Below are 15,780 nucleotides of genomic sequence, written 5' to 3' on the forward strand. Positions count from 1 at the left end.
AAAATAAAAAGATGACATAAATAACTTAGATTATCATTAACCAGTAAAAACATCTAACCTACTAGAACACTGCCCCACTCCTCAGCACAAGCATGGACTCCAACCAGTAGAAGCAGCTATAGAAGTACCCAAAGCAGAGACTGGTACGCTGGCAGGAGGGGGTAAAATGAGGCCCAGCCAGAACCACTCCTCTCCCAAGCATACTCTGGGGGCACTAGGACTCAGGTAGTGTCTCCCTCCACCCCATCCCCCGAAGATTCAGCCTTAGGGAAAAACCCTAGGGAGGAACCAGTCAGAGACTCCATCTGGTAAGAGCAACTGCAAAAGCTGAAACAGCCAAAGAAGGGACCTTCAGACATTCAGAGAACTTTCTACATTTTTTACTGGACTTTCTCTCCCATTTGATTGGTTGGTTGCTCCAATCAATCAATGCTCCAATCTGCTCCCTCATGGTCTCTTCACCTCAACTTCACTCCACAAATGCCCCTTTTACCCTCTTCTTCCCTGCCCTGACCCCTTTAGCCTCTTTCATGTCAATGTCCCCTCAAGCTTACGCCCTCCTACCTAAATGCGCACACACACCCCTCAAAAAATCATGTAATTAATACGATATTTGCTGCCATCACATTTTTCACTCTGCTTGCATGTTCCACCTCTTCCCCCACCCTATGTATCTTGTCTCGTTATACTGTAAGCTCTTTGTGGCAGGCACTGTCTGCTACTCTGCGTTTGTACTGCGTCTAGCACAGTGGGAACCCATTCCTGGTTGGCCATTAGGCACTACTGTAATAAACATGATCAATAATAATGACTAGACAAGGTAGGGCTCCAAAATCTACCAAAGCCCACATCATCCCAAGACTGCTGGATGATTGCGTAGCGGGCCATAAATGTATGGATGGATGATCAGATAGCGGCCCTGCAGATATCTTGAATTGGCACCTGGGCCAGGAAGGCTACTGACAAGTCTTCCGCTCTGGTTGACTGGGTGGTTACAATTGCACTTTTACCTGCTCATAGCAAAATCTGATGCAGGCAGTGATCCAGGACAAAATTCTCTGAGCAGACACAGGAAGACCCTTCTTTCTGTCTGCAACCATGACGTAGAGCTGCGTTGACTTACAGAACAGCTTAGTCCTTTTAATATAAAAGGCTAGCGCTCTCCTGATCTCCAGAGAGTGTAGTCTATGCTCCTCGTCTGACTTACGAGGTTTCAGAAAGAAGACTGGTAAGAATATGTCCTGCTTAGTATGAAACTACAAAACTACCTTGGGCAGAAAGGCTGGGTGTAGCCACAGTTGAACTGTGTCCTTATAGAACACTGTGTGGGGTAGCTCCAAGGTAAGTGCTCTAATTTCAGAGACTCCAGAAAGGAGACTTTCCACGAGAATAGCAGAAAGGAACAAAAAGAAAAGGAGTACTTGAGGCACCTTAGAGACTAACCAATTTATTTGAGCATAAGCTTTCGTGAGCTACAGCTCACTTCATCGGATGCATGAAGTGGAAAATAAAGTGAGGAGATTTATATACACACAGACCATGAAAAAATACACATTGTAAGGAGAGCGATCACTTAGGATGAGCTATTACCAGATGACTTTTGAAGTGATAATCAAGGTGGGCCACGTCCAGCACATTTCCAGGAGTTAACAAGAACGTCGAGGTACGGGGGGGGGGAGGGGAGAGGAATAAATAAGGGGAAATAGTTTTACTTAGTATAATGACTCAACCACTCCCAGTCTCTATTCAAGCCTAAGTTAATGGTATCCAATTTGCAAATTAATTCCAATTCAGCAGTCTGTCGTTGGAGTCTGTTTTTGAAGTTTTTTTGTTGAAGGATAGTCACTTTGAGATCAGAAATCGAGTGACCAGAGAGATTGAAGTGTTCTCCGACTGGTTTATGAATGTTATAATTCTTGACATCTGATTTGTGTCCATTTATCCTTTTATGTAGAGACTGTCCAGTTTGCCCAATGTACATGGCAGAGGGGCATTGCTGGCACATGATGCCATATATCACATTGATAGATGTGCAGGTGAACAAGCCTCTGATAGTGTGGCTGATGTGATTAGGCCCTATGATGTTGTCCCCTGAATAGATATGTGGGCACAGTTGGCAACGGGCTTTGTTGCAAGGATAGGTTCCTGGGTTAGTGGTTCTGTTGTGTGGTGTGTGGTTGCTGGTGAGTATTTGCTTCAGGTTGGGGGGCTGTCTGTAGGCAAGGACTGGACTGTCTCCCAAGATTTGTGAGAGTGATGGGTCGTCCTTCAGGATAGGTTGTAGATCCTTGATAATGCACTGGAGGGGTTTTCGTTGGGGGCTGAAGGTGACGGCTAGTGGCGTTCTGTTATTTTCTTTGTTAGGCCTGTCCTGTAGTAGGTGACTTCTGGGTACTCTTCTGGCTCTGTCAATCTGTTTCTTCACTTCAGCAGGTAGGTATTGTAGTTGTAAGAATGCTTGATAGAGATCTTGTAGGTGTTTGTCTCTGTCTGAGGGGTTGGAGCAAATGCGGTTGTATCATAGAGGTTGGCTGTAGACAATGGACCTTGTGGTGTGGTCTGGGTGAAAGCTAGAGGCATGTAGGTAGGAATAGCGGTCAATAGGTTTCCGGTATAGGGTGGTGTTTATGTGACCATCGCTTATTAGCACTGTAGTGTCCAGGAAGTGGATCTCTCGTGTGGACTGGTCCAGGCTGAGTTTGATGGTGGGATGGAAATTGTTGTGGAATTCCTCAAGGGCTTCTTTTCCATGGGTCCAGATGATGAAGATGTCATCAATATAGCGCAAGTAGAGTAGGGGTGTTAGGGAATGAGAGTTGAGGAAGCGTTGTTCTAAGTCAGCCATAAAAATGTTGGCATACTGTGGGGCCATGCGCGTACCCATAGCAGTGCCGCTGATTTGAAGGTATACATTGTCCCCAAATGTGAAATAGTTATGGATGAGGACAAAGTCACAAAGTTCAGCCACCAGGTTTGCCGTGACATTATCGGGAATAGTGTTCCTGATGGCTTGTAGTCCATCTTTGTGTGGAATGTTGGTGTAGAGGGCTTCTACATCCATAGTGGCCAGGATGGTGTTATCAGGAAGATCACCGTTGGATTGTAGTTTCCTCAGGAAGTCAGTGGTGTCTCGAAGGTAGCTGGGAGTGCTGGTGGCGTAGGGCCTGAGGAGGGAGTCTACATAGCCAGACAATCCTGCTGTCAGGGTGCCAATGCCTGAGATGATGGGGCGCCCAGGATTTCCAGGTTTATGGATCTTGGGTAGCATCGGGGATCCAGGGGTGTGTCTGTGAGGATTTGTTCTTGTGCTTTTTCAGGGAGTTTCTTGAGCAAATGCTGTAGTTTCTTTTGGTAACCCTCAGTGGGATCAGAGAGTAATGGCTTGTAGAAAGTGGTGTTGGAGAGCTGCCGAGCAGCCTCTTGTTCATATTCCGACCTATTCATGATGACAACAGCACCTCCTTTGTCAGCCTTTTTGATTATGATGTCAAAGTTGTTTCTGAGGCTGTGGATGGCATTGTGTTCTGCACGGCTGAGGTTACGGGGCAAGTGATGCTGCTTTTCCACAATTTCAGCCCGTGCACGTTGGCGGAAGCACTCTATGTAGAAGTCCAGTCTGCTGTTTCGACCTTCAGGAGGAGTCCACCTAGAATCCTTCTTTTTGTAGTGTTGGTAGGAAGGTCTCTGTGGATTAGTATGTTGTTCAGAGGTGTGTTGGAAATATTCCTTGAGTCGGAGACGTCGAAAATAGGATTCTAGGTCACCACAGAACTGTATCATGTTCGTGGGGGTGGAGGGGCAGAAGGAGAGGCCCCAAGATAGGACAGATTCTTCTGCTGGGTTAAGAGTATAGTTGGATAGATTAACAATATTGCTGGGTGGGTTAAGGGAACCATTGCTGTGGCCCCTTGTGGCATGTAGTAGTTTAGATAATTTAGTGTCCTTTTTCTTTTGTAGAGAAGCAAAGTGTGTGTTGTAAATGGCTTGTCTAGTTTTAGTAAAGTCCAGCCACGAGGAAGTTTGTGTCGAAGGTTGTTTTTTTATGAGAGTATCCAGTTTTGAGAGCTCATTCTTAATCTTTCCCTGTTTGCTATAGAGGATGTTAATCAGGTGGTTCCGCAGTTTTTTCATGAAGTTGATAGATTTCCACTCCATACGGCTAAATGCAGTGCCTTGCATAATGACAGGTTTCAGAGTAGCAGCCGTGTTAGTCTGTATTCGCAAAAAGAAAAGGAGTACTTGTGGCACCTTAGAGACTAACCAATTTATTTGAGCATAAGCTTTTGTGAGCAACAGCTCACTTCATCGGATGCATAACGGAACAAGAAGCCAACAACTCAAATGGATGACCTGCGAGCCTTGACAGTATGAGGTTCAGGTCCCAAGGTGGGACAGGGACACGGACTTGAGGTAGAGCTCCTCCGGACCTTTTGGAAATTGGACCGCCATGTCATGAGCAAAGACTGACTTGCCCTGAACTGGAGGGTTTAAGGCTGAAATAGCTGCCAAGTGGACTTTGACTGATGAAAGAGATAGGCCCTGGAGCTTGAGATGCAGAAGATAGTCCAGGATTGACTGGAGTGAGGCCTGTTTGGGTCGAAGATTTTCGTCCGTGGCCCAACATGCGAATCGTTTCCATTTGGTCACCACGGTGGAGGGCTTTCTGTTAACCATCAGGACCTGTTAAACGTGGGCCAAACTTGTCTGTTCTTCCACAGTCAACCATGCAGCAACCAAGCTGTCAGGTGCAGAGCTGCTAGGTTTGGGTGCAGTAACTGGCTGTGGTTCTGGGAAAGCAAGTCCAGCCAGAGTGGTAGTTGTAGTGGATTTGCTACCGAGAGCTCCAGCAGTGTGCCAAACCAATGCTGGCGAGGCCAAATCGGAACTATCAGGATTACCTTCGCCTTGCCCTGCTTGATCTTCATGAGGACTCTGTGGATTAATGGCACTGGCAGAAAGGCATACAGCAGAGCCCTCGACCAGGGGAGCAAGAAGGCGTCAGATGGGTAGCCTCTGTTGATCCTCCAAATCGAGCAGAAGATGTAGCACTTCCTGATTTTCCCAGATGAGAGTAAGTCCACAATGGGAGTCTCCCCCCTCTGGAAGATTACACTGACAACTTCCAGATGGAGTGACCACTCGTGGCGAGACAAGAAGGTCCCGCTGAGGTGATCTGTTAACACATTCCTCCCCCAGGGAGGTGCGAGACGGAGATGAATGGCATGCTGCACACAAAAGTCCCACAACCAAAGAGCTTCTCAGCAAAGGGCCGACGAAATGGCTCTGCCTTGTTTGTTGATATAAAACATTGCTGCAGTATTGTCTCAGGATTTGGATCACCTTGACCCTCACGTGAGGCAGGAACGCCTGGCAAGCCAAGTGCACCACTCTGAGCTCTCTGACATTTATGTGTAGGGAGCAATCGCCTTGCGAACAGCGACCTTGCATGGTGAGATCACCAACCCAGGTCTGAAGCACTGGAGACCAGAGTCACTGACAGGGATGGAGCCGCGAAGGGAACTCCCTCCAATACCAAGCTAGGTTCCGACAACCACTCCAGGGATGACCGGATGTGATCTTGTACCATGACTATCCAGTCCAGATTGCGTCTGTTGGGGACACAGACTGCTGCCAGCCATGCTTCCAGGAGTCCGAGATGAAGTCGTGCATGCCATACCATGTAAGTACAAGATGCCATGTGGCGCAACAACTTGAGGCACACGTAGGCGGTAGTGAGAGATCAGATCGGACATAGTCTGGAAATGGGCCTCCAAGTGAAAAGCTCTGGCCTGCATAGAGTCGAGTATCTCTCCATAAACTCTATATGCTGTACAAGGGTCAGAGTTGTTTCTTTTAATTTATTAATAGACCCAGCTTGCGACAGGTGGAGAGCACCAGATCAAGGTTCCCTTGCACCTGGGCCTGAGACCATCCCTTTATGAGCCAGTATTTGAGATACGGATAAACCTGTACCCCTCGACACCTCAGGTAAGCGGCTATGGGCTCCATGCACTTTGTGAATACTCTCAAGGCAGACGAGAGACCGAAGGATAGTGCTGTGATCAGGAAATGGCGCTGGCCCATCAAGAAGCAGAGAAACTATCTGTGCCCCAAGAAAATGGAAATATGAAATTATGCATCCTTCAAGTCGAGGGCAGCGTACCCGTCTCCTGGATCCAAGGAGGCGATGACGAAGGCTAGGGAGACCATGCAAAACTTCAGTTTCTTTAGATATTTGTTGAGGTGATGCATTTCTCCAGAATGGGTTTTAGGAGAACCTTTTGCCTTCGGGATTAGGAATTATCGGGAATAGAACCCTTTCTTCCTTCACATCACAAGGGGCCTCCTCTACCACCTTAGGCATAGGAGGTGTCCACCTCCTGAATGAAAAGTTCCTTGTGAGAAGGGTCCCTGAAGAGGGTCAGGGAAGGGGGGATCCAGGGGTGGAAGATGCTGAAGAACTGCAGATGCAAGAGGGAAGGCGCTCCAACCAACCGTCACGGGCAGTAAGAAGGAACTGAGAGGGCGTAGGGCTGGCGGCACCTCATATCCCGGTACATGAGTGTGGGCCTCCAGAGGGCGCCAGAGTCAGCCCTATGGATATCATTAAGGAAAAATATTCTGACAATATTTAGGTTGCGTGTGCAACTTTAATTCAGTCTCTTTGTGCATATGCCTTATAATATAGTCTTCACTTACATGATGACATACTATTTTTTCCATGGGTCCCTGCCTCTTTCAACCCAGAGGATCAATCTGCACTGGGGACGAATCAGGGTTGTATAGTACAGGCAGCTGGTGACTATAAGATCCCTGCCTCCTATGTTGTAAAAGCTGGAAGGTATGTAGTGAATGAGGTAGAAGATTGCAAGAACAGAAAGGAGGGTCTCATGGTTAAGAGTTTAATGCTAACCTGGAGAATTAGGTTCTATCCTTGCCCCTGCCATACCATTTGTGTGTGATGTCAAGTCACTTAAACCAAACTTTTCAGAGTTGTTCATTGTTTTCTGGGTGCCCAACTTGACACCACGTGGTCTAATTTGCAGAAGAGGCTGAGCGCTCACATCTGCAGCTGAAGTCAATGGGACCTGTGCTTGATTATATAAGTTGCTATATAATGCCAAGAACTCTGAAAAATCAGGTCCTAGGCATCTCAAATTGGGCACCCAAAATTAGGGGAAACTTTTTAATCTGTGTCCTACCTCCCCATCTGTAAAATGGGGATAGCATCACCCCCCTAATATTTAGTGTGACCAGATGTCCCAATTTTATAGGAACATTCCCAATATTTGGGGCTTTGTCTTAAATAGGTGCCTATTATCTCACCCCCTGCCCAGTCACAAATTTTCACACTTTTATCTGGTCACCCTACTTATACTACAGGGGTTTTCTGAAGATAAATTAAAGTTTGTGATAATAAAGTGGATAATACAGTGAGGAGCCCCACAGAAAAACATATGAGGAAATGATATTTAGATCTTTGTAGCAGGCTTTGAATAGCGCGCAGTAAACAGGGCCCACAGCCAGACACTGAACAAAGAAGGTAAAAACAAAGCATTGAATAGCTGCTCACTAAGTTAGCACCATGCATCATCTGCCCTTAATGAAGCAAGGGTCCTGTGGATAAAAAGTATATGATGCTCTCCCGTCGACATCGCTTCCACCTTTCATTGAGGTGGAGTACTGAAGTTGAATGCTGTCCCATTGACTTATCGCGTCTTCACCAGACCTGCCAAATTGATGCTGCTACATTGATTGCTGCAGCGCTGATTTAGCCCATAGTGAAGACAAACTCTAAGAAGTTGGGGGAGTGAAGTGATTTGAGGAAAAAGATCAGAAGTTCAGTTTTGGCTTTGTTAAGCTCAGTTTGAAATGAGACATCCAGGAGATGATCTAAGAGAGAGATGTGAAGACACAGGATTGAATCGGGGAACACAAGTCAGGAATGGAAAGCTGATGTAGGTAATTCACCTCTCTGAGGGCTGGTTTTCACTACAAGGAGATTGCAGCACTGGTTGATTTAGCGAGTCAAAGCTAAGCTAAATCGACGCAGAGCGCTCTCCAGTCAACCCCAGTACTCCACCTCCCCAAGAAGAGTAAGGGAAGTCAACCAGAGAGCATCTCCCATCAGCGCAGTGCAGTGAAGACACCAAAGTAACTTGACCTAAGCTATGCCGCCTCCATCTACGTTATTGACGTAGCTGGACTAGTGTAACTTAGGTCGACTTACCCTGGTAATGAAGACAAGCCCTCAGACATAGTAGCTAGGCCAATGGAATAATTCTTCATTGACCTAGCTTATGTCTACAGTGGAGGTTAGGTCGACCTGGCTACATCACATAGTGCATGATGTGTTTCACAACCCTGACTGAAGTAGCTAGGTCGACTTATTTTTTAGTTATAGACCAGACCTCAGTGTTTGCACAGTACAGTTACTCATTACACATATATCAAGTTGTATTACAACTCATTTTTGCAGCCATCACAGCTTTGGCTCTGTAGGAAATAAAAAAGTCATCTGGGTTTGAGCACGGATAACACACTGCTGTATTTTTAAATAAACTAATTTACTATGAAGGCCCAGAAAAAAAGTGTTTTAGGTCTCTGTGAAAAGGAAATCTGCTCTTTGACGGAAGTTGCAGTGTGGTTCATTGTTCCACACAGTATATTTGTATTCCACACTCCTAACTGGCACATTGTTAGAAGACAGTTTGACAAATGCACTTAAAACATTCATATTTAAGCTGTTTAATTCATTCCCCTCTTACAAACAAGGTACTTTGGAATCACTCAATACATGCTGAAATATTTTTATCCCTTATTTATTGTTCAATTTGTATGATATTGGCCTTGATTTTTTCCTTCTTTTTTATCAGCTAGATATTGACTTCTGTTTTAAACATTATTTCTGGATTATCTAGGTTGGATTTTCTACTCTTAATTGTACCCTTTATTTTCATTTAGCACTTGGAACAAAGAAAGAACACCGATGTCTAAATGAGTATGAAAGAGCATTGTAACAAGCCTGAGACTAATATATTAACTATTCTGTTTTTGCAAGGTTAAGCAGAACAGAATAAGTACTGTCTACAACCCCTGACTCCTTGCAGAGTTTCTTAAAATATTTATCTTTCTATAACAAATGCTTTTCACTTTGAATTCATTGTTCCCTACACAACAAAATAAAGCTGCTATTATATGAGCTTTCACAGTCTTTCATTCAAGTGCGCTTTTTTGTCAGTAGTAAAAAAAAAAGTTTTGATGACTTTGCTTATAGGAAGAGGGTCCCTAGGTGGGTAGAGGAAGTTCAGACCAAAGCCAAACAAGTCAGACTTGCTCCAAAATAAATTTTCCTGCCCCTTCAGAGCCAAAACAGCCTACACCACTACTGAACTAAAGTATTTTCAAAATTGTTTTTTTGTACTTTTAGCCCCAGATTTCTTAGGACTTTTTTCCTTTCAGAACATTTCCAAATTTGAGTAAATCTACTCTTTTGTGTAAGCTAAGGACGTGAAGTCCTTGAAACCAAAATCTATTTTATATCAGTTTTTAAGGAACAGAACTCTGACAAACCTCTTCTCCTATGAAAACTGTGGTCCTCAAATTGAAGTCCATGGCATCAGAATTAAAGTACTAGGATTTGTTTTTAAAAGCATCATTAAGAGAAAGTATTCTGATGAGGCAGAAAGGGGTTGTCTGAGTAGCCATCATTAAGGCATCAGCAGTAGTGAATGAATTCCTCTTCAGAAGAGGAATGAAGCAGTTCTTAAAGTAGTCAAAATATTTTTCTGCACACTATTGCCACTTACTCTCTGATGTTAGAACACCAACTCCTAGAAGTAGAAGCACATACACTTCAGCAACAAGTTTCACCATCCCTGGACTTATTTCCTGGACTACTGAAGCTTCGGTCAATTAGATGAGCTACATTACTTGGACTTCAAGGGAAGATGAAGGCTGTCTTCTCTCTACTTGCTGATGTGCAAAATTACATTATGACTTCTGTCTGAGAGAGCTGTGGTCTCTGTGTTCCCGGACAAAGTGAAGATACTCTAATGATGGCCTTTTAACAGAGAGAAGTTAAATAGAATATACTGAGTGGCAAATTGAGAACTCCAGGATTACAGGGGAGGCAAAATTCCAATTAAAGAATTTAAATTGTCCTTAGGGTTAACGCCAGGTGAAGGAAAAGAACCACTCTAATCAGATGCTTGAGAAGTCAACACCATGCAAGCAAAAAGCTAGACTGTGTTCACAGATACCTGAGTGACAGTAGGCTAAGGTTAAATCTTTGCCTTATAAATAATTCTTTCAAATTTTATCACTTTGTCACATCTTAAAAGACAGCTGTAGAGAGCAGCCAGTTCAGTAGATAGATCAGTGGGCTAGGAGTTGGACCAGGGTTCTGTTCGAAGCCTTGCCACTTACTTTATGGCCTTGGTCAGTCTGCTTTTTTTCCTTATTTTTATTTTATAGATGGGAAAACTGGTATTTAATCTCCCTCATAAAGTGCTTTGAGATCTCTGAATGAAAAGTGCTATCTAATGTCAAGCATTACTATTTTTATAATGGTAATTGTTGCATAAGTTTGACAAAAGCTGGTTTAGTGTCCATCAGTTCAGTTCATTAACTCTTTGGCAATGCTATACACCCACCATATTCTGAGGGCGGAATGTGTAACTCATGCTGGAGCACAAACACAAAAACTGATGTAGATAGATGATATAGATCTCAAGAGGAAGATCATGGTCAGGGTAGGACTGTTTCTCAATGAGGGGGGGGAAATAATAACTAACAGAAAATGTGGAAATGGCAGAGATGCTTAATGACTTTTTTGTTTCGGTTTTCATCAAGAAGGTTGATGGTGATCGGACATCTAACACAGTGAATGCCAGTGAAAATGAGGTAGGATCAGAGGCTAAAATAGGAATAGAACAAGTTAAAAATTACTTAGACAATTAGATGTCTTCAAGTCACCAGGGCCTGATGAATTGCGTCCTAGAATACTCAAGGAGCTGACTGAGGAGATATCTGAGCCATTAGTGATTATCTCTGAAAAGTCATGGAAGACGGGAGAGATTCCAGAAGACTGGAAAAGGGCAAATATAGTGCCAATCTATAAAAAGGGAAATAAGAACGACTCCGGACAGCTTAGCTTCTGTACCTGGAACAATAATGGAGCAAATAATTAAGCAATCAGTTTACAAACATCTAGAAGTTAATAAGGTGATAAATAACAGTCAGGCTGGATTTATCAAAAACAAATTGTGTCAAACCAACCTGATAGCTTTCTTTGACAGGTTAACAAGCCTTGTGGATAGAAGGGAAGTGGCACACGTGGTATATTTTGACTAGTAATGCTTTTGATACTGTCTCGCATGACCTTTTCATAAACAAAGTAGGGAAATGCAACCTAGATAGAGCTACCAGAAGGTGGGTGCAAAACTGGTTTGAAAACCATTCCAAGAAAGTAGTTAGCAGTGGTTCACATTCAGGCTGGAAGGGCATAACGAGTGGGGTCCCGCAGGGATCAGTTCTGGGTCCGGTTCTGTTCAATATCTTCATCAGCATTTTAGATAATGGCATAGAGAGTACACTTACAAAGTTTGCGTACGATACCAAGCTGGGAGGAGTTGCAAGTGCTGTGGAGGATAGGATTAAAATTCAAAATGATCTGGATAAACTAGAGAAGTGATCTGAAGTAAATAGGATGAAATTCAATACGGACAAATGCAAAGCACTCTATTTAGGAAGGAACAATCAGTTGCACACATACAAAATGGGAAATGACTGCCTAAGAAGGAGTACTGCAAGAAAGCGATCTGGGGGTCATAGTAGACCACAAGCTAAATATGAGTCGCCAACAACGTAACACTGTTGCAAAAAAACCGAACATCATTCTGGGATGTATAAGCAGGAGTGTTGTAAGCAAGACACGAAAAGTAATTCTTCCACTCTACTCTGCACTGATTAAGCCTCAGCTGGAGTATTGTGTCCAGTTCTGGGTGCCACATTTCAGGAAAGATGTGGACAAATTGGAGAAAGTCTAGAGAAGAGCAACAAAAATGATTAAAGGTGTAGAAGACATGACCTATGAGGAAAGATTGAAAAATTGGGTTTGTTTAGTTTGGAAAAGAGAAGACAGAGGGGACATAACAGTTTTCAAGTACATAAAAGGTTTTTACAAGGGGGAGGGAGAAGAATTGTTCTTCTTAACCTCTGAGGATAGGACACGAAGCAATGGGCTTAAATTGCAGCAAGGGATGTTTAGGTTAGACATTAGGAAAAAATTCCTAACTGTCAGGGTGGTTAAGCACTGGAATAAATTGCCTATGGAGATTGTGGAGTCTCCATCATTGGAGATTTTTAAGAGCAGGTTAGACAAACACCTGTCAGGAATAGTCTAGATAATACTTAGACCTGCCACGAGTGCAGGGGACTGGACTAGATGACCTCTCAAGGTACCTTCCAGTCCTGTGATTCTATGATATAGATAAAATGTACCTGGTTCTTAATAAAATGATTTTTCTCACATTTGTTGTCTGAATGTTAAACCCTAATTGTTGTCTTGTGGGAAGAAATTAAATTATGTTTTTATCAGCCCAGTTTATTATTTTTAACAGCTAGGCTCATGATTTATAGAGAAAATATATTTTTAACTCATGTATTTAATTTATATCTGCATCCTTTTCAAAAGTTAGTGGAAACATGGTTACAACAAGTAAAAAATCTAAAAGTTCCTGTTGCGGGAAGTGGGAAAAGGGAAGTGGATTCTCACTGTCTGGAGATAGGGGAAGGAGGAGTGAGAAGCAACAAAAGGTGATACAAGGTAAACTGGAGTCCTGTTTTAGGTAAACACTACTTTATTGCATTTTGTTTCCCCAAATGTAACGTAAATATTAGTCTTTATTATAGCCTTCACTGCACTTTGGTGGGAAGAAAGAGAATTGGGATAATTTATTTTAGATAACATGAATCAAGCACCCTCAAAATAATTCCTCACTGGAACTAGATAGCAATTTCATCTCTGGTTTGGTTTTGGTAAGACTTTAAAAGTTGGCCAAATAACCAGAAGTTGATTTATTCCCTCCAAATATATAGTGAGATAGGAAAGTTAGCCTAAAACTGTAACCATCTTGACCTTTTAAACTGTAAATGCCCATGCCCAAATTCCAAGCAAGAAATGCACTGAGTCATGGGCCAGAATGCTATGCTCAAGCACAGGTCACAAAGGACATGTCTCCTCTCAAGTGTTGATCCAGCACCTAGTACATTTCGGGACCACCATGAGATAAAGGAAGGGGGGGCAGGGTAGTTCCCTTTTATGGGCACCCAGCCAGCCAGTAACTATAAAATCCCCCTTAGTAGCTGTTCTCCAATTGCTCTACCTCTAAAAGGGTTAAAAAGGCTCACTGCTATGCATAGGTATAAGGAAGTGAGTGGGCACCTGGCCAAAAGAGCCAATGTGAAGGCTAGAACTTTTTAAAATTGAAACAAGATTCCCCTTTTGTCTGTCTGTGTTGTTCTCCCGGGGAGAGGCAGACAGGGCAGCAGCTATGCTTGGGCCAGGTGTGAAAAAAATCATCAGTATCATACCTAGAAACTACTCATTTAAAACCCCAGATATATAAGTAGATCAGGAAATGTCTAGAAACACGTGATAGGGTTTATCCCTTTTATTTCATTATGGCTTGTGGATTCCTCTGTGCTAACCCAGGTGCTTTTGTTTTGTTTGTAACCTTTAAGATGGACCTCAAGAAAGCTGTTCTGGGTGCTTAATCCTTGTAGTTGCTCTTTTAAAATCTAGCAATAGCCTGAGTTCCCAGATGTATATTCTTTCTTTTTCTTTCTCTCTCTTTCTTTATTACTAAAATTTACCTTAAGAACAGAATTGGATTTTTGTGTCTTAAGAGGTTTGTGCGCATGTTGTTTAATTAGCTGGTGGCAACAGCTGATGTCCTTTTTTTCCTGCTCTCTCTTTCTCAGCTTTTTCCCCAGGGGGAGGTGAAAGGGCTTAAGGGTACCTCCACAGGAAGGAATTCCCAAGTGCTTCTTCCTGGGCTCTCAAAGAGGTTCTGCACTTGGGTGGTGGCAGCATCTACCAATCCAAGGTCAGAGAAAAGCTGTAACCTTGGGAGTTTAATACAAGCCTGAAGTGGCCAGTATTAATTTTCAGAATACTTGTGGGTCCCCACATTCTGCATTCGAAGTGCCAGAGTTGGGAATTAGCCTTGACATGCCACAATAAATACTAGGCCAAAAAAAAAAAAAAAAGAGGTAAATTTGTCAGATATCCCAAGCACCCTGGACCAGTCTCCCCTTGTTTGAGAACTTGAACAAAAAATACCATAAATATATTAACATTCCAAAAGAAAAATACAAAAGCTTGGCTAACAAACAAAACCCCACAACCCACTCAACACCCCTTCCCCTTCTTAGACCAGCTTTCTCTCTAATCCAGGGGTGGGCAAACATTTTGGTCCAAGGGACACATCTGAGTATAGAAATTGTATGGCAGGCCGTGAACGCTCATGAAATTAGGGTGGGGGGGGAAGGCTCTGGGACAGGGCCAGAAATGAAGAGTTCAGGGTGGGGGAGGGGGCTCCAGGTTGGGGCAGGGGGTTGGGGTGCAGCGGGGGAGGGCTCTGGCGCTGGACGTGCGGGCTTTGGGGTAGGGCCAGAAATGAGGAGTTCAGGGTGAGGGAGGGGGCTCCAGGCTGGGGCAGGGGGTTGGGATGTGGGCGCTGGCTGGAGGTGGTCCTGGGGTGGGCTGGGGATTTGGGGTGTAGGAGAGTGCTCCCAGGGGGTTTGGAGGGTGGGAGGGGGATCAGGCCTGGGTCAGTTGGCTGGGGGTGGGGGCTCTGGCTAGGGGTGCAGGCTCTGGAGTGGGGCCAGAAATGAGGAGTTCAGGGTACAGGAGGGGGCTCCAGGCTGGGGTGGAGGGGGGCGTGAGGGCTCCGGCTGGGGATTCAGGTGCTGGGGATGAGGGGTTTGGGGTGCAGGAGGGTGCTCCAGGCTGGGATTGAGGGGTTCAGAGGGCGGGAGGAGGATCAGGGCTGGGGCAGGTGGTTCGGGTGTGGGAGGGGCTCAAGGGTGCAGGCTCCGGGCAGCGTTTACTGCAAGCAGCTCCCGGAAGCAGTGGCATGTCCCATCTCCGGCTCCTATGCGGAGGTGCGACCAGGCGGCTCTTTGCGCTGCCCTGTCCATAGGCACGGCCCCTGCAGCTCCCACTGGCCGCAGTTCCTGGCCAATGGGAGCTACAGGGGCAGCACTTGAGGAGGTGGAAGCACGCGGAGCCTCCTGGCTGCCCCTAAACATAGGAGCCAGGAACATGCTGCTGCAGCATGTGCATGTGGAGTGGCCCCCGTACCCTGCTCCCCACAGGAGCTCGAGGGCAAGGTTAAATTGGGTGGTGGGCCGGATGTGGACCGCAGGCCACACTTTGGACATCTAGCAAGGTCTAATAAAGAATTCCCCTGCATTGGCTGCAACACTTTCTGAATTAGGAAATTATCATCTGTAATGTTTAGAAATTTCAAGTACATTTTAGTACAGGCAACGAGACCTACAGCATGAGTCACTCAAGCTGAAGTCTGCCACGATCTTACAGTTTTTTTTCCTATACATTATAGATAGGTGCAGGAACAGGCGGTTTCCTAGTGTGATCTGGTGGTCTGTAGCATACAAGAAAACTAATATCCTATCTTGTGCACTTGTGCATTATCTGTTAGGACACTGACCCATTAGAATTCTAGATAATTTTCTTCTGAGTTATCAGTG

The 15,780-nt window shown here is 44.5% G+C and overlaps 1 protein-coding gene across 11 annotated transcripts in view; it reads right to left on the reverse strand.

The window, feature by feature from the left end:
• MPP7 (MAGUK p55 scaffold protein 7) overlaps positions 1-15,780 on the reverse strand; it is a 338,962-nt gene that overhangs the window by 133,168 nt on the left and 190,014 nt on the right. The window lies entirely within an intron of this gene.

This window comes from Caretta caretta, chromosome 2 (assembly GCF_965140235.1).
Source record: "Caretta caretta isolate rCarCar2 chromosome 2, rCarCar1.hap1, whole genome shotgun sequence".
NCBI classification, from domain to species: Eukaryota; Metazoa; Chordata; order Testudines; family Cheloniidae; genus Caretta; species Caretta caretta.